Raw genomic sequence first — 25,989 nt, forward strand, 5'->3', positions numbered from 1 at the left:
GTCACAGTACCAGCCTGACCTAGTTCAAAAAGCATTTGCAAAATACTCTCAGGGATGTGGTGTGACTCTTGCGGCTGTCCTGTGCAGAGCCAGGCATTGGACTTGATGATCCTTGTGGGTCTCTTCCAAGTCACCTTATTCTGTGAATTTCTGTGAAATTTGCTTTTTCAGCAGTACAACATTTTACTTAATGTACTGACATACTTGGACCAGACATAACCTCAAATTTAATTTCTTCGTCAGCCTGAGGGTCTTCACAGAATCACAGAATTGTTGGGTCTCACAGAATTGGTGAGAAGGAACCTCTGATCTTATCTAGCCTAACCCCTTTGTTCAAGCATGGACCTCAAACACAAGTAGCCCAGGACCAAATCCAGTAAGGCTTTGAATAACTTAAAGAATGGATACTCCACTACCTGTTCAGGGAAACTCTGCCAAAGTTTTGCCATCCTCACAGTACAAAAGTGTTTTCTTGTATACACATTGAATTCCTAGAATTTAAATTTATGCCCATTGCCTTTTGTCCTGTCACTGGGCACCACCTGTAACAGTCTGGCTCCCTCTTTTTCACTCCTGTCCACAGGTTATCCGTGTCTCACTTGATCTAGGAATCCTAGAGGTAGACAAAGAAATCCAGTGTGTCTCTCCAGAGCCAAGCAGAGGGGAAGGTTCACCATTTTTGACCTGCTGGCAGCACTCCTTGTACTGAATTCCAGATTGGTCTTCTTTGCTGAAGGCTGTGTTGCTGGCTCATGGTCAGTTTGTTGTCCACTGGGATCATCAGTCATCTTATCATGGTGCATTTCAAATTACATGGTCTGGGTATGACAGCAATAAGCCTCTTCTGGCAGTGTGGCAGGACAGGCCTGGAGTAGCAATTTTTATGCTGTGTGGACATTTCTCTATTGTAGGACCAAGGGGCATACACTATTTTTCCCAGGGTAGTAACACAGCTGAAGACAATCTTAGCTGAACCCATCAGATATGACATTGTTACTCTCATCTGTTCAACAGACTAGAATGACATCAAAGATTTTTTGCGATGCAGTTAATGCTGTTGAATTGGCATTGTTACTCTCATCATCGACAGGAATGGATATACACGCCTTCTTGTTCAACAGACCAGAATGACATCAAAGATTTTTTGCGATGCAGTTAATGCTGTTGAATTGAGTTTAACTGTGTCCAGCAAAGTGCCACAAGTAGCCTGGGTGGAGAACAGCTAAAGTGTGTTTATTTTGGCTTTTGCATTAAATGTTGCTGGATTTGACCTAAAAGCCCCTAAGCTACTCAAATTCTTGGAAACTTTAATTGTGAGGTGACCACTAACCCTCTGAGCACCTGCCACAGTGGTGGCATTTAGCCTAATCCATGTGGGGCTAATTTTTATGGAGGAGCTGATCTATAACAGGGAAGGACTCCCAGTACTGCAAGCAATGAGGGCTGAATGGACAATGGTCGTTAATTTGGGGCACTTTGAGAAGAAAAGTCTGGAAGAAGAAAATCCCATGGGTTTTCTCTTTAGTTCTGGAATAAATGGAGAAGTCAAGACAGCTTTTAAAAAGCCAGTGTATTTCAGAATCACATCCCAAATGTTAAGGAATGCATAGTCCCTCTCAATGTGCCATCCTAGTTGTGGCAAAAAGGTCGTGTTGTCCTTTCTTTGACAAATAGTTTCCATTTTCATTTTAGAATAGATTTCTAGTCTTCTAAGGTGAAGAAACAAGGAAAATTAAACACTTCATATCAATCTGTAAGTATAAAGGCATCTTTATATACCCTCTCTACCTGAAGAGGTAAAGTCAATATTACACCTAATGCAAAGCTTTGACAAGATTTCCATTGGTTTACAAATCATTTTCCTTCAGTCCTTACCTGGCCTCCCAGTAGTGCCAGCCAAATTCAGCAGGTATCAAATCTGTGCAGAGTGTAGAATGGCCATTAAAAAAAAAAAAAAAACAAAAACAAAAACAAAAACCCCATCTGACCCATGTCTCCAAAGGAACTTTGGGGGAAAAAAAGTTATTAAAACATCCAATATGCTTACTTTTCAATTTTTTGTCTTTGATTTATCCTTATGTAATCTAGAGGTCAGATATATTATTCCAGCTTTCATAGCAAACTAGCTAACTCCACCAGTTTGGGTGATACAGCTTAAGGAAGCGAAGTATCCCTGCTTGTCCAGGAAGAAGGGATGAGCATGTAGAACAGATGTGGGGAAAAAAAGTATCCAAAAAGTCCACATATTAAGTATGAAAACACTAGGACACACTTATTTCATTAGCTTTTCTTTTTTTCTTTTAACCAACTGCTAACTAACTGCTAACTTCTCAACTTCTGCACTCATCTTGATGTTCATTAAACCAGTGACTGGCACTATTCCATGTCTGGCTGTCAAAGTGCAGAGAAATATAATCATAGGCTGACTGAATATGCATGATGCTGTCAAGCATTGCTACTTAGTGGCATTAATATTGCTATCATTTATTGTTTACATATTTAATGGCCTTATTGATATTATACACTGTTAGTACTACTAATTATGACACAATAAGCATAATTTATGAACAGTTTATAAGTAAATATGTAATAAGTGATTAGTGGCAATACCTGAAATAGTTGCAATTTTTGTGTATGCATACCATAGACGATTTTAGATTGATATTATTGTCATATGAATCTGTTTTGACACTCCTAGATATCAGAAAGTGACCTATATAGAACCATTTTTGTCTTCAGCAGAGAACTGATCAAAGCTGTAATTATGGTGTGATTGCCTGGTTTTACCTCTAGTTAGTGAAAAAGAGAGTAAAGAAAAAAGAAAATTAAAAATCTCTCATAAATCAGATTTTTCAGGTTCTGACAGTTCTAGTTTTTTGTCTGACTGCACATTATTTCTTTAGCTAGAACCTGAGGAATTATAGGCCATATTCTAAGAGGTGTTGACCATCTTTTGAGTATCCTTGGCTTTTAGGAAATGACCTACCTTTCTAAAAGGAAATATTTGTCCAAAATATTAATTTTGTAGGCTTTAAGTGCCTAAACTCACTTTGATAGTAGCTCAGTGCAGCAGCTTTGCGTTGCACTGCAGATTTGATGTCAACTACCTGAAATTTGACATAGGAATAATGGCGGTGACCCTCACTGCTGGGTCAGGTCAGGGTTGGTTTTCTCAGTGAGGATCAGGATGATTTGCAAAAAACACTTTTGGAAGCATGCCATAGGTGAGCTGTGGCATGCCTTGTCTTCTGTTCTTGCACTCTCCAGGACAAGGACATCCTGTCTCTAAGCCCATGGGACCCACAGGAGGTACCCAGAGATGCAATCTGCTTTCAGCCTCTGCTGTCCTGTGTCCTGCCCGTGCGGCCACATTTGCAGCACCAAGTCCTGTATAGTTGTAAAGGTCATGGGAGAAGAAGACAAGCCTTTGTTCTGCTGGCAGGACTAAGGCACCTGATTCAAAATTATCTCAGAAATGGCACTAGGAACAACAGACCTGAATTCTTCATAGGCATACTCAAAACAGCTTCCCCGTCAATGTTCACAGCTTTAATCTTCTCAGCTGCAGGTAGTTCTGGCTAGGAAAAACTATGTATTTCTGTGTATAATGATATGATTAAACACTATTCTTTTTAAGGAAAACTGTAGAAGTTTTAAACTTTCACCATAAACATTGCACTTTTTGAGAAAGGTGCTTCTTCCAGGAAAAGGAGAAACTCTTAGCAGCAGCCTGCACATGTAAATCATAAAGGAAGAAGGACTGATCCTGTCAGTCCTTCCACAATGCCTTCCATTTCCTACCTGTTGCTGCTTGCACAGATCTGGTCTTTAATGTACCTAAGCAGGAGTGGTGACCTGTGGGAAACATGTCCAGAGAGGTGCATATTAGGATTTTTTTAAGGGTCTCCTTTCCCCACTTTCCTAACAGCAGGGTGACAACAACTCAGGATTTCATTGGGGAAAAGTCCTAACCTTTTCCTTGTCAGGAAAAGTCCTGTAACTATTGAAATCAGGGTCTGTAACACAACCAAGGTATTGAAGTGTCCTTATTTTTTTTTTGGGCGGGGGGGGGGGGGGGGGGGGGCGGGGGGGGGGGGTGCTAGAGCAGAAGTCTTTTTAAACAAATACAACACAGAATCAGCACAAAATTATCAGCACAGAATTCTAGCTCCAAGATCAATGCTAAGAATCAAAAGTAGTAAAAGGTACTTTTTAACACAGAATGAATAGATGACCAGGAAATGAAAGAATAGAAGGAGAACAGAAAAGGAACACAGAGCTGGTATTGAAAATGTATGGAGAAAGCACAAAATGAAAGATATAATAAAGGCCTATTTTTATACTGACATGAAAAATTCATCTTGGTGGATTTACAAGCAATTGTGAATTCAGGAGTGTCCATTAATTTCTAACTTAAAGTAACAGAATCAGCATGTGATAAATTATGTTATGCTCATTCATACACATATAATTGTAAAAAAATTATTTAGTAGAAAAATAAAGAGTTATATGTGTATATGTATAGTAGCAAGGTTACTTCTGCAAAGGCTTTACCCAGAAAAGTTTCTTTTAAGACCTAAAAGAACATTAGAAGGTTAACTGAAAAGGAAAGTTCATTCTGAACTAAATTTCTTGGAAAACATGGATCTGACCTTCCCTCCTCTCTTTTGAGAATTACAGACTTACCATGATTTACTCCATTGACATATGCTCTGAATGGAACTGGTTATATTTGAATGTAATTATATGTAAGTACTATAATTTTATCACCATGATGCTACAGCTATTGATTACAGATAATTGTCTGAAGTCTACAGATATGGTTGTGTAGGGCTGACAGCTAGTATAATCTGTTGGGTGTCATCTCCCTGTGCTATTGGAGGAAAATGAAATTAGACCTTAAGAACACCACCCCATTTCAATAGATATCTGAAATACAGAGGGTCATTATTTTATTGCATACTTTCTAAAGTGAGAAAACCTTAACTTCTTTCTGGAAACTGTCTGCAGAACTATAAATGTGAGAACTATTTTAGTTATTGTCTCAGTGTCTCAGATCAAATGAATGCAGTTTGCAAAAGGTATTTCTGTCTCCAAGGAAAGCCATTCCTTGGCATCATTATTTCTAAGAGAGATTATACAGGGCAAATTCTGCTTCTCTTGCTTCTAAATTGTCTTCAGATTTGTCTCACAACTCTGAAGCTACAACATTCTTACATTTCATGCAAAATGTTTATAATTGAGTTTGTTCCTGCAGGTAGAATTCAGCTAACCAATACCTCAAAAGGCGAATCAAAGCATTTTGAAGTTTGCAGTTCTGAGTCTTTGTTAATGTTTGTTTTGCTGAAGTTTGAAATGCTAAAAACCCCTGAAATGTTAAGATCTTCACTGAAATGTCCCTCTTTCTGGGCAATTCTAAGATTCTCTTCCCAAACTAGCCAGATTGTCCTCGAAGCTACAGCACGCTGTTCTGAGAGGATGAAAAGTTTAAGAAATGTGATTTTGCTTTCAAAAACATCAGAAAATCCTTCCTGCTGACTGTACCATGAAAATAAATCAGGACTTCTGAGTAAAAACCAGCTTATTTCTGTATGATTTTTCCCACTGTGTTGTAATTGTATTCAAAACTGGTGGAAGCTGGAGAAAAAGAAAAAAATCAGAGGTTGAAGAGAGAGAAATTTGGAGACAGGAACTGTGGTAAGCCTCAAGACAGATGAGCACAACTCCTAATGAAATTAAAAGACAGCTAAAGCCTTCTCATATCATCCCATCAGATGGGGTTCACTCACAAGATGCCTCTCTCACTAAACAGGAGCTCATAGCCAGGCCCATCACAACCCCACAAAACAAGCTCTAACTCATGAGAGTAGGACAATCAAAGAGTGTCTGGGCTTCAGAAATGGCTGTTGGACCAGGGGCTGTGGGTGAAAAGCTGCATACATGTGTAACACATATTTGCTCCTGTAACGATGTCTGCTATCTATTAATTAAAGGGTTTCTAATTTCATTTCAACCAACATACTTGGCTTCTGTTCATTATTCCTAGTAATCTCTTAAACGAGTGAAATATCCAGCATCACAGTATCAGTTATACACTGCTTATGCCTCAAACACAGCCTCTTCATGAGTGTTTCAGTGAGCAGAGCAGCCCTGGTGCCAGGCAACCTTCATAGAATCATAGAGTGTGAGTTGGAAGGGAACCATCAGGATCACCAAGTCCAACTCCTGTTCCTGTGCAGGACACCCCAAGAACCACACCATGTAGCTGAAAGCATTGTCCAAATGAGGCCTCCCCTCCGTCTCTTCTCCAGACTGAAGAAACCAGGTGACCTCAACTGCTCTTCATTCGGCTTCCCCTCAGGAACTTTCAAAATCCTCATGGCCCTCCTTTGGATGTTTTCTAATAGTTTAATATCTTTTTTATATTGTGGCACCCAGATCCACACACAGGACTCGAGGCAAGGCTGCCCCAGCTCAGAGCAGAGCAGGACAATCCCCTCCCTTGCCCAGCTGGAGATGCTGTGCCTGATGCCCCCCAGGACAGGGTTGGCCCTCCTGGCTGCCAGGGCACTGCTCAGGTTCAACTTGCCATTGACCAGAACCCCCAGGTCCCTTTCCACAGTGCTGCTCTCCATCCTCTCATTCCCCAGTCCAGAGTTTCCCTGTCACAGGCACAGAATCCAGCTCTTGGCCTTGCTAAATGTCATATGGCTAGTGATTGTCCAGTTCTCTAATTTGTCTAGGTCTCTTTGATCTCAAGGGAGCTGACAGTTCCTCCCAATTTTGTGTCATTGGCAAGCTTACTTAGTGTTCCTCCAGTCATGAGTCTGAGTCCTTAATGGAGATATTGAAGAGCACAGGGCTGAGGATGGAGCCCTGTGGAGTCCCACTAGTGGCAGGTCACCAGTCTGATGTCACCCCATTCGCTGTAACTCTTTGTGCCTGCCCTGTGAGCCTATTGCTTACCCATCACATGGTGCGTTTATCCAACTATGTACTGGATATTTTGTCCAGAAGAATACTGTGAGAGAGCATCAAAAGCTTTGCTGAAGTCCAAAATCTTGTGTGGACACCTCTATGTGAAGGATGAGCTCATGTAGAGCCTGAGCTTATTGCTTATCCCATCACCACTGGCTCTGCCTCCCTGGGACTGGAGAAGAGCAGGCTGGCCCTGGATGAGTACCTGCTGTCTTAGTGCTGTCCAGAGAGAAAAGTGCTGGAAGATATTTTTATTCTTGAATTTTCAAATTAAGATGAATTATTTGTCCTCACATTTATTATGGAGAAAAAGATTGGTGTTTACGTGACTGAGTTGGTGTGATCTTCAAGCTGTGCATAGCCTGAGCTCCCAATGTGGTCATCAGCTGTTCCTTTTAGATGGAGGAGATTTCCTAGTTCTTGGCTGGCCTTGTTCAAGTGTGTGAGTGCAAGCAAGTAATAATGATAGCATGATGATGTGTGTCATTCAAAGCACGTAATGACCACTGCAGGTGGTGACAGTCCTAAAAACTGTAAACTGCACCCTTTAAAAGCTCACAAACATTTTAATGAGACTAGGAAATAGTAGAGCAGAAGTCCATTCCCTGGACGATGATAGCGACATGAGTAGGAAATGTCTGAACCTAACCAGCTCTCTTTGCAGCCTGCAGCCTGGAGTCCTTCAGGACTCCAACTATGCAGGGAAGAAGCCAGGAACGCTTCCTTTGGGACCACAGCTAATTAGAATATCCTGAAATTCAATGTCAAAACCTGGCCAGAAGCCTTAAAGAGAAATCCCGTATTTAAGAACTCGAGCAAAGTAACAGCACAACTACAGAGAATTTCTTAATTTGGGGAGCTTTCATATTTTGGGGGGAAGGAGGTTCTGTGGCTTCTTTTTAATTTGGGTTTTTTTTTTAGAGAATCTTAATGGGACCACAGAATTGTGATTTTGTATGGTTACAAAGCCTGTCACTTTAAAACAAGTAGAGAAAGAACAGGCTTCAAATATTTTAATTCTCTTTCCATTAAATATCTATACACTGAACTCTCTGAAATATGCTGATGGAATAAAGCAAAAATATAGTTTGTATCTTTAATGCTGCTTTTTCACTAATAGAGTGGCAGATTGTGGAAGGGGTCATATCATTGCCAAGTATGCCTATGTTGCAAATAATAAAATTGCAGCAAAAACAAGGGACTGGTCATGCAGAAGAATCTAAATATTTCCTACCAATGCGGTGAATCCCTTCTGCTAGCAATTAATTGTGAGCTATTTATAAATGCTCTTTTCTTCTACTTTTAAATTTTTTTTTGTTTACTGCAGTTGTAGGCAACAGCAGTTAATGCCTAAATAAAAAATTCGGAATACTACTTTCCAGCAGCATTATAGCCCACTTTCCTATGGTGCTTCTATATATTTAAATTTAAGCCCCTTTTAAAATTGGTGGAAGTGTGCATTTGTTTAAGACAATGCATGTGCCTGACTGTGTGGCTGAACATGGACAAGGACATGATAGCACATCAGTCAGAGGTTAGTCACATGCTTGAAAATGTTCAGGGAAGGCTTCATCGCTTTTCAGAGCATGAGAAGTGCAAAGGTCACAAGTAGGCAAATACCCGCTTAGTATTTTAGAATGGACATTTACATCAGCATTGGTATTTCCCTTAAAAAAAAATTCTTATTAGAGTGTTTTATCTAGACCTCTTTTTATGAGACCTTAATAGAGTCTTTACAAAACCATGGGTTAGTTAAAAACTTGCCTTAGATGATGGTGTCATTACTGGTAGGCCCATGCTGCTCTTTTGGCATTCATCAGCTGGAGGCAAGTGGGCTGTCTCATGGGGAGTTGAGAACTTGCAGGTTATCACTTTGATTAGCTGCTGTAGGCAACTGGTGGCTACTGTAATTGCCTCCACAAGTCTGAAATGAATATACATTTCCTCTGACAAGGAAACGGTAGGAATATATGCCTAGTGGAAGCTTTAGGTTCCTATAATGCCATGGAGATCAAATTAAAAAAGGAGAGAGAGAACCTGTTGCAATCATACTTCATTAATTAAGCATCAATTTAGAAAATACTATGGCATTGACAGGTTTGGGACTGGCTGCTGATACTGTTTGGCAGGGACAAATTTTCAAGTGGGTTAATGTGTAAGCCTTATGGAAGATAATAATGCTGTAACTGCGAGACTACCTCTTTAAAATATTGGTTTAAATTATGATGTACAAAGTGAGCCTAATGATTTAAGTATTTTACATAGTTATTTTAGAGTAGTTCACTCATTAGCAGCCATGTAGGCAGCACTAGGAGCAGGCTGCCTAGAGAGAAGCGTGGGGAGAGGAACAGGAGGGAAGGAGAAACTTTTGCACAGCTCGAAAAGTGCGGGTCTGGGGTGCAAAGAAGCAACTCAGGGATGACAGGGGGAAAATGGGAAACCAGGAGCCAGAACTGCAGCTGAGATCCAAACAGCCTCCACATTCATCTTCTCTCCCAGTTTTGATTTACATCAGCATCCTATGTTGTTCTCTTATTTCTTTTCCTTCTTCAGAAACCTTCTTCTGCCTGTTTCTTTGGGAGATGTGCCAACTGTCGGGCCTTGGCAGGAGAAAAAGTGCAGGAGCTCAGCTCCTGGCAGCTCCATCTCCTTGAAACGCTGTGGTTATGTGAGCTGAATGGCAAATGCTAGGATAAGGTGTTTCAAGAGGGGGCTGGCTGGCCAGCCCCACTGCCACTGAGACAGACATCCCAGCGTGATGCCCATGATGTGCTGGGAAGCACTCAGGAGAGAAGGCACAGCGGAGGAGACCTGCCCTGCTCCCCCTCAGTCACCAGCATCACCTGTCAAAGAGCTGTCTGCCTGCAACCCACAGGGACAGGGGAGTCCCTGGACACCTGCCAATGGGTCAAAACCTCTGCAGGTTTTGGTTCAGTCCCAGTTCATTTTCTGCTTTGTGTGGATGCATGTGCTGGTTTATTCATCAGCAGCATTTTCCCAACCCAAAAATTATCTGACCATTCCCAGTCCAACAGTACAGAGGGATATTGAACAGCGAGTCCAATGGGTCATGTTGCTTCATCTTTTCCAAAAGCACAATCCTGTAAGAGGCAATTGAAGACCTGTGTCATCAAGAGTGAAATTTGGCCTAGTGCTTCTGAATGAGGAAAGAAAAAGAATATACTGGAGAGCACAGATTTACTTTTGTTTCTTGTTGCTAATATAGCTGCCATTAATACTTTTGGGAAAGACAGGGTGAGAAATAAAAAAAAAAAAAAAATTCCCTAAAATCAGCTTTGATATCAGTTTTTAAGCCATAGCATCATCCTGGGGATTTATCATATCATAGCACTGGAACTGAACTTCAGATATTTTACAAGGAGAAGATTTTATTAAAAGCATTATGTTTTCATATAGAAAAAAATTGAGTGGAGTCTATATTCTTTCTCTTTTCTCATAGGAAAACAAGTTGAGTATTTAGCAATCACACACTTCAGGATAAAAATGGTGTGTGTGCTTTTCACACATTTTCTGCATAAATATTTTGAGGTTCCTGTAAAACAGGACAACTGCTTTTTTTATTCTTCATGAATCAGCCCCTATGTTTGAAACAAATCGTTGCAGCAACAAGGAATGACAGCATGACAGCCTAGTAGGTTATTAATGGGAGTGACAGCCTGCAAATCAGAAATCATGGCAGTGCATCTGTATGAACAGCAATTTGTGCTCAGTTGAATAACCAGGAAATCCAGAAAATCAGAAAAGGTTGGGGGAGGAGATGAATCAAACAGAAACATTTTTAGATAACCCAAACTTTCTAGAAGTAATTGGTATGTCAGGGGAATAGCAACATTCAAAAGTTTACTAGTACAAATACTTAGGTTGACATATGTTTGTTTTGATGCCCACTAAAAACCTAAAATTAAACAAAAGAAATGAAGAAAAATGTAAAAATGTTGAGAGGGCTTTTTTTATCTGTTATAGTAATATCACCAGGAAAACGAAACTGCAGCCTACTTAGCTGCTTTATCACATTTTGTGAACAAACTTTATTCACTGTATATTCCAGACAGTAGAGCTCTGTGAGATGAATGTTGAAAACTTTCCATGAAGAAAAATCTCTGTATAATTTATAAATGCAGGTGTTTTGATTTTTGTACTCTATTTCAGGTGTTCTGAGAAAAATCAAGTATATTTTGTTTCTCTTTTGGAAGAAATGATGCAATGTAAAGTATAGGTTAGCATGTTTCCAGTTTTAGTTTACATATAAGTTTATGGGGAAACACGTTATGCACCGACAGATGAAGGGTTAAATTGTCCACACAGATGTTTTTAGGTTTTCTAGATACTAAAATTCTTCTGATGGGCATCTGAACCTGAATTTACTATTTCACTGTTAATGGGAACTATGTCAGTTATCAATGATTTTTTTAGTGTACTTCTCAGTAATGTCAGTCTCGATATTTTCATGAACTGATTGAACTTAAAAAGGGGTTCAAGTTTCAGTTTACATAGAAATTGCTGTAAGTGACCACCCAAGATCAGAGTTAATAACATTTCTGACTTCAGTCCCAGTATGGAAAGTGGAAAATTTGGCAGATCTAACCCTCAAATCTAAGGTTTCTGCAATATATTGACTTTAAACTTGTGCATCTCAATTCAGATTTTGCCCTTTCAGTTAGTGTCAGTTGTTTAACCCAAGGGGTATCAATCTCCCAGTGCTACACTCCAGCCATACTATTACCTGGCCAGCAAAACTTTGCTTTGATTTATCTGTTCATTGAGGACTACAAACTCCAGGAATATGAGCCTCTTTTTTGCAGATCCTTGTTAATTGCAGTAATCTTGTTTTATTACCATACAGGGGTTGCTAAAAGTGGGAAAACCTGAACAAGGCAAGGGCAAAGAAGGTCCTGCCTTCAATGAAGAGGGACAATAGCTCTACTCACCATGAAGGGCATTTACCTGATCATCAGGTCATCCATACCTGAAGCATAAACTTTCAGTGCTCCGAAGGAAGGAAAAGAGACAAATCAAATTTGGACAGACCACATGCAGTCAGAAGCCCCATACCCTAAACCATACATTCCTCCCCAAAGCTATTCTCTGCTTTTTCTGCCTGTTTGATTCTAGTATAAAAGTTAAAAAAACTGTATCTGATAAATCTGAAAAATCTATTTTAGCTTGTGACAGTTTGGCTTTTTTTTTTTTTTGCTTTCCCTGGCTTTGAATATTTCCAATAGCTTTTTTCATAATAGGGTTTTCCTTTTTTTCCCATTGTATTATCAAGCAGGCAGCCTTTGAATCTCATGTTTAAGTTTTATTTCCAATGTTACAGTAGCAATTTTGCATCTCTTCTTCATCAGCCTTTGTGTTTGATTTGTGTTAGAAGTTAGCTTACTGCTATGGGTAACCCCCAGGCAGTGCTATCATTCTGTCTTGAAGTGGAAAAAAAAAGACTATGCCTTTTTGGATCACTAAAAAATAAAATAAAATGAAAATAACTGAAAAGAAAACCCCCATTGGTTGAAAAGCTTTTTAATGTCAATACAGAATATAAACAAAACGTGGTTTCTGAATGAAGTATCAAGACAAATAATCCTCTTGCCCATCTGTTATACTAAAATGGCCGCTGTGGTATAATGTTGTGAGGATACATGTGCCAGTAATGGATGAGATAAAAGCAGACATATGCTAGCAAGAAAGAATAAAAAAATGATCATAGTAAGTTATGAGCTGAACCAGTATGGAGAAATATATTCAGACGTGAGAGTACAGTATCTGCCAATCTATGTGTAAAGCACATATTTCCACTGCATATAATTGTTTCAGTTGCTCAGTGCCGTCATCCCAAAGGACCTCAAGAATGCAACATGTCACCAGCATCAGCCTGGGTAAGGTTAATCCTAAATAAAGACTTCCCCATTTTCCTTAGAAACTGCTCATGAATCTATTAAATGACCTTTGTGATTACTTGGCATTCTTGGAATTACCTCAATTTACCTGTGAATCAGTTCTAGGGTTTGACCAAACTGAAAAACAACTACTCTGCTTTTAAGGAATAAAGACAAATAGAAAAGATAGTATTTTCAGGTTTATCTGTAAGAAGTTTGAGGAGCTGTACATGAGATAGATTGGTATATACTAGAGATTGCCTCGTGCCTTTGTAAATAGAAAGATTGGTAATGACTGAAAGCCACAACACCTGGAAGTCTGTGGTTTGTATGAAATAAATGGGTCGTCTTACTTACAGTCCTGGCAAACTTCAATTTGTCTGAAGAATAACTAAAACAAAGATGGTGACACAGAGGCTCCTTCATGCTCTGCTGCCAAGGAGCCTCGTCTTACCCTCTGGTTGAAAAATGGTATTTCCTACAGGAAATTCCAAGAACTTAACATATGGATTCACTCCAAATTGAAACAAGCCCAAATCTCAGATTTTTTTTTTTCACCCCTACAAAATGAAGCTTTCCAAAGTATTTAATTTTGGTCACACCAAAACACTGAAATAATGCAAGATTCACATTAAAATATCCAGAGCCATTAGCACTGGGACCTGTAGGGGACAGAGTACATTTCCATGGTGCCTTTAAAAACTATACTCCTGTTGATCTCTGGTCTCACTTTAAAGCAGACCTATTTCCCACAGCTAAGCTGGCATTGCAGAGAAGGTATAGAAAGGAGGGGTGTGTACAAACAGGCACACACAATATCCTCAGCAGTCAGTTTGCTCTTCCCATTTCATTCCCCTCAGGAATCAGTTCTGCAGCCTGTAGACTTCCACAGAGACTGCACTCCCGAGCAGTGGACAGTCCCCACAACTCACCACAACAGCTTAACCTGAGTAACCTCAGCAGACCTTCACTATCTGCCATGTGAAGGTTCCTGTCAGCCCCCTGACCTTCCCTCTGTGCTGTGCCCAACATCACGTCGTGTCTTCACATCAATTCCTGTTCTGCTGTGGAGCATCAAGCAGTGGCCAGGAAATCAGTGTGCTGGCTGAGGATGGTGCTTTCCCTGTCCTTTCCTACTGTGTCATCATTGCCTCATCACCTTTATTCATATTTTTTACTTTTCTCCTTTGCAATATATTAAAATTACAAATTCAGCGGGAGTGTGTGTTTGTGGGAACAGTTTTTCAGTACATGGTAATATCTATTGTTCCTCAGCATTGAAAAATCAGTCCTTGTGTTCATAACCACACAGGAAGACAGGGCTTGCTGCTGATCTGTGCACAGGATGAATCTGGTGAGTAAAACTGTGTTCAAGCTTTCCAGGAAAGGGATAAATAAATTTAATTTTTCAGGAATGTAGTGACTTATAGCACTGAATGTATAAGACAAATGCAAGGTAATTGATGCAATTCAACTTCCCTATACATTGATAATATCCATTATAATGTCCATTATGTTGTGGACTTCAGACCCTGCTGGGGGAATGAATTTAAGAACACAATTTAGCCAGGTTTCATCAGTTGCAGGGCTATGTTCATAAGAGGTAAGACCCTGGAACCTGGCAGTGTCAAGATTCCTCTGGGGAAAACCAGGCCCAACATTTGATATTTAAGTTACAGCAGGACAGAAAAATGAATCTGACAACCCAAAATTCACAACTGGTGATTAAATAGTGTCATATCCTTCTTCATGAGAAATTCATTGTATGCAAGTTCAGACTATTCCTCCTCTGTGGCTCTACCAAATAATCCATACCAAGGATTTACCATTGCCTTTGAAAACATTTGGCAATTTTTTTGAAACAATTAGCTGCTACACTCATCTTAATGAGATTAATTCTCAGAACAAGTATTGCACCTGAATTAGAGTCACATAGCAGAACAACCCAGATTGCTTTTGGCTATTTAGATCCAGGTGTGCTGTTGAACTCTAGATTGAATCTGTTAAAGACTCAATAAGTGAAAAACCAGATCTAATGTATACACCATGGCTCATTCTATTTTCCTCCAACACTTTCTTGGATTTTCCTTCTAGACTTCTCTTGTCCTTTCTTCTTCTACCATGACAAAGATATTGAGATGGCAAGCCTGGCTTACATTCAGATTCGCTATGAGCAATGAAATTGTGAAAAATTTGTTTTCAAAATCAAATAATTTGTTTAAAGATATAGAAGAATAATCATGGGAGGGGAGATGAGATCGAGATAAGTCTACTGAGATAAATTACTCCAGACTTTTGACAATGATTTTTCACGAATGATAGAAAATAGCAACAGATTCTCAGATCTTTGGAAGAACTATGTGGAAACCACAGCACATGTGCTGCAGAAGTAGGGACATCCTCTACTAATTCCTGTGTTCCCATAGCATAAAGCAGGGGAGTATCTCAAGGGCATGACTGGATTTTATGGCTTTTTTGTGCTCAGAAACTTTCTAAATGTTTACAAATTGTTGGAAAAAGATTTAGTTAAGAAAAAAATAAAAAACTTCAACCACTTAAAAATGTTTTAGCATGGGAAAGGGTACGTTGAGATCCCAGTTACTTCTCTAATCAGCCAACATGCTCTGCTTGGATGAATACACAAAATTGGAGTGGAGAATCCATGTCAGTGTATGTCATGTCTTCCAGTGTTGAATAAATAAGCAACTTGATGACTGCAAAGGGCTCTTGACCCACCAATTAATGCTCCTTCTTGTTGCATGGAGGAGAAACAATCCAGTTTTGAGGCCAGTAATTAATTACTGGTCCTGTCTCATACTCCAACAAGGGCTTCCTTGGGTGTGTTGTTCAAGTCATTTAGAACCTGTCCATAGAAAGTTTTTGCTGACTATAGTGGTGCACCTGGGTGGAATTTGGTTCCTGAGTGAAAATCTCTTTGTTAATCTGTGGATATCAACATTTTCACTAGTAGAATTTCTCTGGTTTCTAGAGTCCATTTTCTGTGCATAAACAGAAGTACCATCATTTTAGCAGATAAATTAAGTGGTTTGGTGTTACTTTAATATCTGGGTCTAGCTGGGATCCACATATTCTGCTGAAACCTGCTACGGATTTCTTATAGTAGATTTAACTTGAGCTTGTCTTGGCAATGATCTTGCTCAGATCAATTAACAAGAAGTGTTACTGAAAGATCATTCATGCTTCCCATTCCTGTGATATAATTATAACTAGGGTATTCACTGCAGATAGAGAAGACCTACTTTCAATTCTTTCCCCAGCTTCAGGGAGCATTTACCCAAATTCCTTACCTTTTAGCAGACTATACTCTGCTGTGAGTCATCATCTTTCCTTCTGAAACTCTGCTGCCAGGCAGGAACACATGCAAGTGGAGTTTTCACAGAAAGAAAATTCCAGCAAAACTGTAATTCCAGACTTTTATGGATTGGATTGGATTGGATGAATTTGCAGCTGAAGGAAACTACTTCTTTCTCTGTCATATCTTGTCATCATAGCTGGGAGACATGGGAAGTGAATCAAGGGCACAATTATGAGGCTCCATATCCTTCACCTTCAACCCTCAGAAAGGGTCACTACTTCATGTTTTTAGATTCATTTTGGTAATTATACGTCCATTTCAGGTAAATTTTATATTTTTTTCAGATTAATGTTAATATTTTGGTTTTGTTTTGTCAGCAAAAGTTGTTTGTTCTAAATAATTGTGCCCACAGTAGATGTGCTGACCTCCATGGAGTAAATGAGTCACCAAAACAGGTTCTACAACAGTGGCCCATAAATGAGGCCACAGAAGTGGGTCTTCTGGGCAGTATTAATTTCTAGGATTAGAGGCCAAATACTTTTGTCTATGCTGCCTGTGGACATCTTTGGGTGTGAAACCAGAGTATGGCTTGGGCCCATGCCTCAGCAGCTGCAATGAGATACCTCTACTGCTCAAGCACTGCATTTTGGCAGACTGTATCTATGCAGACAGTAAAGATCTGCCAGGTTCTCATACTGAATCTACAATTATTTCTTGTTTCAATCTTGTCTTTCTTTTCTTGATGGCATCTATTTTGAATCATAGTTTTGAAGCTTTTCATACAGGATATTTAGGGTCAAAGTGGCTTTTAAAATGCTTAGACAAGCTTGCTTCCCTGATTAAGACTAAGGATTGGGAATTCCCAGAATGGGTATGCAATGAAGAGAAAGCAAATGCATGATGGCTATGAGAAAATGACAAATACGTAGAGAAAGAAACCTCATTTTCAGGTACACACCACCACCAAGGTGTGAATTGCTTAATTTCCAAAATGTATTTCATATGAATAAACTGCCTTTTTCCTTATCTGTAGTTTTAATATTCAGTACTTACATACTGGATAAGTTCTTGTAGAACTTGTAGAACTGTTCAGCTTGAATGTCCAGATTAACAGACTGGACCTTCCTCTTCCCTCTCTGCCTCAACCATTATGAGAAACCGTTGGTTTGTGTCTTTGATTTGTCTTTCTGTCCACACAAGTATTTAATGGGGAGATTGTTTTACTGAGCCACACGCACAAGTTTTTTCTCTACCTGACCTTAGCAGTCCTTCAGAGTGACTGCCAACATGATCAAGACAATATTAGGAAGAAATATCTGTCTTCTTCTTTTTTTTTCTTTACAGCAGAGGAAAACCCAACATTTTAGCAAATTCCCTTTCTGCACACTGTTCTAAAAGCTCTGTGGATCAAAACTGAAGAAATTCTGGTGCTTCATATTTCAGAATAAACATTTCAGTGATTTCAATAATAAAAATCCTGTTCTTCCCCCTCATTTTTCTGTCTGACCACTTTTATCATTTTAATCAGATTTTATTCAGATTGTCTCCTCTTGTGTCCTAAAGCTGAAAACGCTGATGATCATCTGGATGCAAAGTTTACCGTGTGATTCTTACTGCTCTTACACTGCAGCTGTAATTTTTTTAAATTATAGAAAATACCCGTGAAATATAAATACAGAAGTTAAATTTGTGTGATTCTTACTGCTCTTATACTGCAGCTGTAGTTTTTTAAATTATAGAAAATACCCGTGAAATATAAATACAGAAGTTAAATTTCAGTGGCTGTGGAAATAAGGTCAATATTGTAAAACCGGAACACTAGTAGAATGTGAAGACTATGCTAGTGGATAATAACTGATGAAATTAAGCAATTCTCTTCTCAAAGCCATAAATATAAATGTTCTCTAGGTAGCAAAAGTTAAATTTCTCTGTGTAATGAATAATAACCTTTAACTACATTTCAGAAGTTAGCTCAGCTGTTAGTAATGCAAATGGGAAGACTTTATTTAGTGTGTTAGAAGACGGCTAAGACTTCAAGTGTCCCAGGTTTACGAAGCACAAAGTTAAGTTTGTGGGTTAGAGTGTCTTGAGTTTATGAGAATGGAAGACAATGCTCCACACCTTCAGAGGAACAGCTTGTGCTGCTCTCTGTTGTTATTGTCAGCATGACTGGGAGGGTAACACCCCTTTTTCTTAGTGAATTTATAGCAATTATGTTTAGAAGACAGATCAAGAAGGGGGCCTCAAAGCAGCGGAAGAACAAAAAGGATGTTCCCAAGGGATTGTTTACTGTGACACACTGGAGGGTCTGCTTCCTAATTGTCCTTGCTGGACAAATGGCCTGCCTTGTGTTGTTTATTTTCTGTTCTGGAGCTTTTGTGTTTCCCTCTTGCTGGGAGAGGGAAGTGGTGTCTGTGTATGTGGTGGGAAAAAAGGGGAGGGAGAGAGAAGAGAGGAGGTTGGCAACCCCTGTCCAACCCCCACACGGAATCAGAACATGTAAACTTTCAAATCAGAAATTATGCTGGTACTGTGAGTTTAGATGAAAGGCAGTGTCCAAGATACATGAAGCATTTTTTCTTCTTTCATGGTCAGCTGATTCAATCCATAGAGGATCTTGAAATTATATGCTTAAATATTGCTGTACTGAAGTAAGTATTTGAAAGAGCAAATAAAACCAAAAGGCCAATATCAAAAACTTTGATTCATGTAAATTGACTCTACCCATACAAAAAATCTCACTTGTTTCAATAGCTAAAGACTAATTGGAAGACTGAAGATTTGTAGTATCTAGGCTTTAGCTAGTAATATGAATAACTAGAAACCCAACACCACAAATCAAATGTGTTAATTCCTGTGTTGCTGTGATTCATGGAGCCTCCAAAGAGCTTTGGAACACTTTACTGCATACCAACATGTAAGTGTTTCTGTCCACAAACTAAGCAGAAAAGCTACTGCAGGAGGAAAAAACTTTTTTTAATGATGAAGAAAGCAAGCCTATGGAACAGATTTTGATGTTATAGTATACTAGACCACACTGTTAAAATCAGCTTTGGAAATTGGTATAAACTATACAGGAGTTAGTATGAGGATGTTGATGTAAGTCTATCCATGGCAGAAGTGACTATAACTTAACACTTCTGTTTAATACACTTGATTTTATCAAAGATCAAGTTTACTTTAGAATAAAAAAAGTCAGAACCCCAAATATAGGAAGTGACCCTAATATTGTAAGTCACTTCAGCCATATATCACCCTGCCTTCCCCACCTTAGCTGTAGAAAAGGTAGAGATTTGTATGAAGGTAAGGATTAACAACACCTCTGTACTGGTAATAGTGATAATAGTACACAGATTGAGTTATTTGCCACAGGGCTTAAAAACAGAACAAAGGCTTGGCTGGACAACAGACATAGCTGCTTTCCATTCTGGTTTGTCAGTACTAACGAAAATGTTGTTTAATTAGGTAGTCACATATAATGTTGCCCAGGGTGGAAATCCTGCCCTTCTTCCTAAGCACACTGTAGTCAGTTTGCATTATTGGAGGATGTGTGTTTTGAATTCTAGGTGTGTAATTGCATAATTCTGCATCCTTTGAGCGTTTCTGATACTATTCTTTCAAGTTTGTGGAATAAAAGTGACCACATTCCATAACAGTGTATTCTTTCTCTTCTAAAAAATAAAAAAGAGGCCATCTATCAAATTGGCAGGCTCATATCTTTTGTAACCATGTACAAACCACACTCCAACTGGATGAACAGCTGTCAGAGCAGTCTCTTGTCAGCAGGTGGGTTAAAGTTTGCAAATGCATGTGTACACGTGCAGGCATTCATATCCTTTTCTTGCGAAGATCAATAACAAGATTTCCAAATGTGCTTGCAGTCATGATTTACTCTGGATGCATTATCTTTCTTTTGTTCTTTGGCCCACCTGTCTCTTGTTATCTGTTTGCAATATGTTTGTCCATCGTGTGAGAAACCTTCCAGTGAGTGAAATCTGGAGAGATAAATGGTATAAGTGAATTTTGTTCTTTTGATTCCTTCATAAATCCGAGGTAACCACTTTGTGTCTAACCATTTGTCATAGTTTAACCCCAGAAAGCAGCCAAGCCCTATGTACCTGCTCATTCACTCCCCCACCAGTGGGATCAGGGGAAGAATTGGAAGAGTAAAAGACAGAAAATTCATGGATTAAGAGAAAGACAGTTTAATAGAGAAAGCAAAAGCTGTGCACACAAAGCAAAGCAAAACAAGGAATTAACCACTTCTTTCCATGGCAAGGAAGATGTTCAGCCATCTCGAGAAGAGCAGGGCCCCATCATACGTAATGTTGACATGATGGTGACAAACACCATCACTCCAAACTCCAAATGCACCCCCCCCAACCCCTTTCCTTCTTCCCCCTACTTTATATAGTTCGTGTGATGCCACATGGTCCTTTAACACCTTCACTGCTGGACAAGGAACCTGACTTGGTAAAGCCAAAAGTTCAGCAATCTGAACTTCCCTCTTAGTAGTGCCTGTGATTAAGTAAAGTGTCTATGGTGGCTGATCTGAATATGTCCTGCAGTCATTACATGAAATGCTCCAAGAGCGTCACACAGTGCAGATAACTTATCTAAGGCATACTTATTGCCCACACATATTTCTCAGTGTCTGCAGGCATCACCTCCAGAATCACAGAGCTCCATAACAAGATACTGCCAGAATGCTGAGAATCACGCCACTGAAAAAATAAATTGAAAGCATAAACACATTCATTCCTACAGTTTGGCGTAAATATTTATTTTTCAATTAGACAAGATGTTCTGAGTAGCATAAATCCCCTTTATAGTTCTGTTTGGTTCGTTACTTAATCCGTTACTTTCCTGAGCAGTGAAAGCCCAACACTTAACTTTTTAACTTTCATTTCAGATAAGTGCCATAAATTTGCAAGGTGATTTAGAATGCAAATCATTAATAGAATTCAATACTTCTAGTGCTAGTCCTTTATGAATCAAGACCCTATAAAACTTCATCAATATCTGTATTAAACACTTATTGACCAGAATTTTATGGAAGCCTTTATTCACAAGGGACTAGTGTTCCCAGTATGAACCTAGGTCTTTGGGCAAGGCACAGACACTGGTTTGTAATTTTTAAATTATTATCCTTATATATATACAGCACTTATATCTGGAATAAACAGATACACCCACACATTTTTTGCACAGATGTGAAAAATCTTATTATTAGATCATGTCAGAAGAAGGAAAAATATTGTATTTTCTGAGTCATTAAAATAAACTGTATTAATTATTATAAGACTAAAAAGGAAATAATAATGTGTTTTACAAGCTGAACCATATAAAACATAATAAGGAAAAGAAAAGCAACTTAGAATACACTTGAAAAGTTGGAATTGAATGACTAAGTAATAACAGAAGAAACACCAGCCTAGTTACTTGCCTGCAAAGGTTTCGTTATGAGAGTGTATTTCTCTTTGATTCAGAAGCTGGAATGTTAAAAATCCTACTCTGATTGAAGTTAGAGGTGTTTTGCCTTTGATTTCATTGATAACAAAAATTTACCTTGTGTAAAGCCAAAAGGGACCTGATTAAGATCTAGCTGACCACATTCTGTGTAAAGTTTATCATCCAAAGGCAGTAACATTGTCAGTAATGAAAAACATGGTGTATCCAGATAACCGATTAATCCCAAACTGCAAATTGAGGATATAATGCAGGACTATTTAAATGTTGAACAAAATGTTTTGGGATTTAGTTTTTAGAAAAAGAATTATGTACCTTCCTAACTTCCCTGTTGTTGGGCAGGAGGAAAGCTTTCTAAGTGGCTTTATGCCAATTTAGACAGCTCAGTGTTGAGAGAATCTATGAGAAGCAGGTTAATCCAGCTTTTTAGTTGTTTTATTATGTAATATCAACATAAAACAGCTGGATCAGGATTGAACAGCTATTTAAAAACACAGAAAATTGTTTATTAAGGATTTTTTTTCATTACTCCAGCTTTATGGTAACTTAAAGTCCCCTTGAAAATAGCAAGGCAATTCAGGTTTAACATGTTGCTTCATGCAAATACAGCCAGCCAGCCAGAATCAAATACAAACCTCTAAAACCTACTTAGCAAAATGGTGTCAATTTAAAAGAAAGGGGGAAAAAAAGGCTGTCATTAGCATTTTCATGAAAAGATTTTTTTTTTAGCTTTTAAATCCAGGTGTTCTATTGCTTCTCCAAACACATCCTTATCTATGGGTTCTTTTACATAGAAAGGTAATCAGAGAATTTTTCTTATTAAACAACTGTATTTTCTAAACTACTACATGGAAGACACCTCAATAAAAACACAAGTTTTGGTTTATTCATATTTTGCCAATTTTTAGAAATTTCATTGATTTATTTAAAAAAAATTGAAAACATTTTAGACAGAAAAATGTGGTTTTGTTTTCATAAATATACCACTGTTTGCTTTGAGAAAATTATTTTTCAGCAACATTTTTTCCCCAATGTTATTTAAAACTTAAGTTGTATTTTACATTGAACATGAATATCTTAAAAAATAAACACCATTTAAAGCTTTTGGCTTCATAAAGGCAAATAGCTTTGTTCAACTTGAAATTTCTTTTCACCTTGTCAGCGTAACAGAAATTTGTTTCCAAATGCAGCAATGATATTTTCCTTCATGTTATGGAACTTCTACTGCACTAAACCCAAAACAAACAACACTGTCCCCCTCCCCCCCAACTTATCTGTACTTAAAAAGAAAAACTGAATCTAAACTTCGTTTTTTGGCCGCAGGATCTATCAGCCCTCTGCATGCTGTATGCTGTTTAATATGTGTCAAATAAAAGGAGTACACAAGTCATCTCGATGGCTTGTCGTACGTGCAATCTAATTTGATGTACATATAGTACCAGAGTATCCTGTAGCAAGAAGAAAACTTTTGACCTTTCCTGCTTTTGGAGAATGCATAGAGTTGAGGATTCATCCAAATTGTTCTGGGTACAAATGACATGATGTATGGTGCTAGAAATATTTCTTACTGCGGCAATCAGGATGCTTTCATCAGTCAGTGGACACAGACTGACTGACCTTAACTAACCCAGTTGTTTAAGGGCAATATGTGACCCAAAAATGAACTTCTCTGCTATGAGAGGAACTAGTCTGCATGTGAAAAGGCTTGCTTTAGCTATGTTCAATTTCTGTTCAGTGGCTCAGGTTGGCTTTTATTTTATCTGTACCCATTCAGTCGTTAATATGAATTATAATCTAGTTCTAGAAGTAGAAAAAACCCTTCATCTATTTGGCTTGTAACAATTTGATTGTGGTTGGTATGTAAATCGCCTACTACTACCACCATGCTTAGATGGTCAACAATTCTTATGGAAAATGGAAGCATTCAAATTGCATCTGTTTGGTGAAAAATAAACATTGCTCGGCAGATGCTATTTCACCTTTTCACCCATTATTAAAAACTTGCTGGTTAAAGATTTAAATGGGTTTAAGATTGGCATGGTGTCACCATTGTGCAAATCTTTTGTTAAATATTAAATAATAGAAAAAATGTCTTAGGGTCACACAGTGTGTGATTTATGTGACAAAGTCCTTATGGGCTCTGTTTGTCAAAGGCAGCTCATAATTCTAAATTGCTTCGCTGAATAGCAGAGAATATTTTTGTTGTGGTGGTGGGTGGGAAAAGATTTGTTTTCTCTCTGTATTCAGTGTGGTGAGATTTCTCTCTGTCTTTAGACACCTTTCACATGAAGAAGCCAAGCCCTGGGGCTAAGCAGGAGATGGGGAGGATGGGTGCCCCTTCCCTGCATTAAGCCACTGCTGATAACGGCTTTTTGATATATGCATGGTCGGGGACTCAATTAGATTGTCAAATAAAAGTAATAAAAATATGTCATTTTTCTAAACACTTTTTTTAATGTGTATAACAGTCAGGAGCTGTTTAAAATCTGAAGACTGTAGGCCATGTGGACTTTTTGAAAGACTTGCATTTGTGTATAACTTCACATCATCTCAGAATTATTCTTCTGGGACTTTCTAAACAATTGTGTCTATATAAATCCCTATTGCTTTGTTAAAAAATATATATGTATATAAAAAGTAGGTAGTAATTTCCTTCCTCCACCCCCTCAAAAATATATATATAAGTTACAGCCAGAAATTACTGCTTGCATTCTGTACTCTAGGAAATACAAAGGCAAATTCAAAAAAGACCTTGTCTCCTTTCTTTCTCTAAAACACAATTTATTGCTTTAAATCATAAAAATAAAACAGTCAAATGTTGCATAAGAGACCCTCAGCAGAAATAAAAGAAAAGAAAAGGCAAAACTGAACTTCCCATAAACCCAAATCCCATACAGCACAGCTTTCTACAAGACCATAATTAAATAATCCCTGAAGGACTTGTGGAGGAGGGAATAAGAATACATAAACTTTCCAATACGATGAAAGAAAAGACCCTGTTATTATTATTGGATTTTATTTTTAAGAAGGAAAAAACTAAAACCAACATGCTTAAGGTGGTATACATGGGAAAAATATTCCATGCTGGGCAAGTATCTGTATAAGTCAGCCTCAATACACAAAAAACAGAAATTAAAAGATATCTTTGAAATTGGAAGTCAGCAAGTAGGTTGTGGCATTGTTTTAAAAAGTGCACATCTTCAGCACCAGACAAAGGCATTCAGCTCTGCATCTGGACTATTACATTTGTTCCCAAGCATTTATTTAACATTTTTTCTTCTAGTCCAAGATTTGAGATGAGATGGGAGAAACTTCCAGCAGAAGGTCTGTTTTACAGGAGGTTCTTCACTAGATGGGAGCCTTCCTTGTTAAACAGAAGAGTCACATACCTGTCCAAGGCCACCCATGTAGACAGGTAAATAGGTAGAAAGAGTGACCAGGAAAAGTAAGGATTCCTTGTCATCATTTTACTTTATCAAATTAGAAAGAAAACTATTGGTATAGCATGTAATTGTGAGATTTGTAAGTTATCTTTTGTCAAATTTCTTCAGGAGGGTTCACTGTTAGCGAAATGGTTTTCCTCAGACAGAAAAATACCTCATTGGGAAAACATACGAAGCATCTCTTAGACTTTTACAAACTAAAATGCTGATAGAGCCTCCTATCTGCTAAGCCTCAAACTGTGGGAATCACCCCGCCTCACACCAGTGACACTGAAATACCTGATTTTCTGTAAATAGTAGAAACCTTGGGAAAGGTGAGGGCATGTCAGAGGAAATCTAACAGGGCATAGAGGGTAATTTCTGAATTTTGGCAATTTGCAATCCTCAAGTTTAACTCAAGTTTAAGAATTTTTTTTTTTTTTTTTTTTTTTTTTGAGAAGGGGGATGATCATTTAAACTGAAACCCCATTAAGGACGTCCCTCTTATTTAGTTGGAACTAGCAGAGAATATGGAGCTCTGTCGTGGTTTTGCTTACAAATATTTCCAGGAAGCACATCTAGTAAAGGAAAAATTGTTTATTAATTATGCACATGTCTAATGAGCAAAATGTTGTTTTCTGGTGCTATTAGTCATTATAAAATTGAAAAAGTTATCATATAAAAAATGAAACATGATTCCCCCATTTATGACAACAGGAGAGATAGGACAACAGGAGGTTTATCTTTGTCTTTTGAGCATCACAGTATTATAAACATCTTCTATGTTTTCCATCTGGTTTTAAAATTATGTTGATAAAATTGCTTATGACTTCATTGACTGGCACTACCTAAATTTATAAGTTGGTCAGTCAAAGGTGGAAAGTTGCAAATGGACAAAGACAATGGAAAT

Source organism: Pyrgilauda ruficollis, unplaced genomic scaffold, assembly GCF_017590135.1.
Source record: "Pyrgilauda ruficollis isolate IOZ18807 unplaced genomic scaffold, ASM1759013v1 scaffold68, whole genome shotgun sequence".
Classification (NCBI taxonomy): domain Eukaryota; kingdom Metazoa; phylum Chordata; class Aves; order Passeriformes; family Passeridae; genus Pyrgilauda; species Pyrgilauda ruficollis.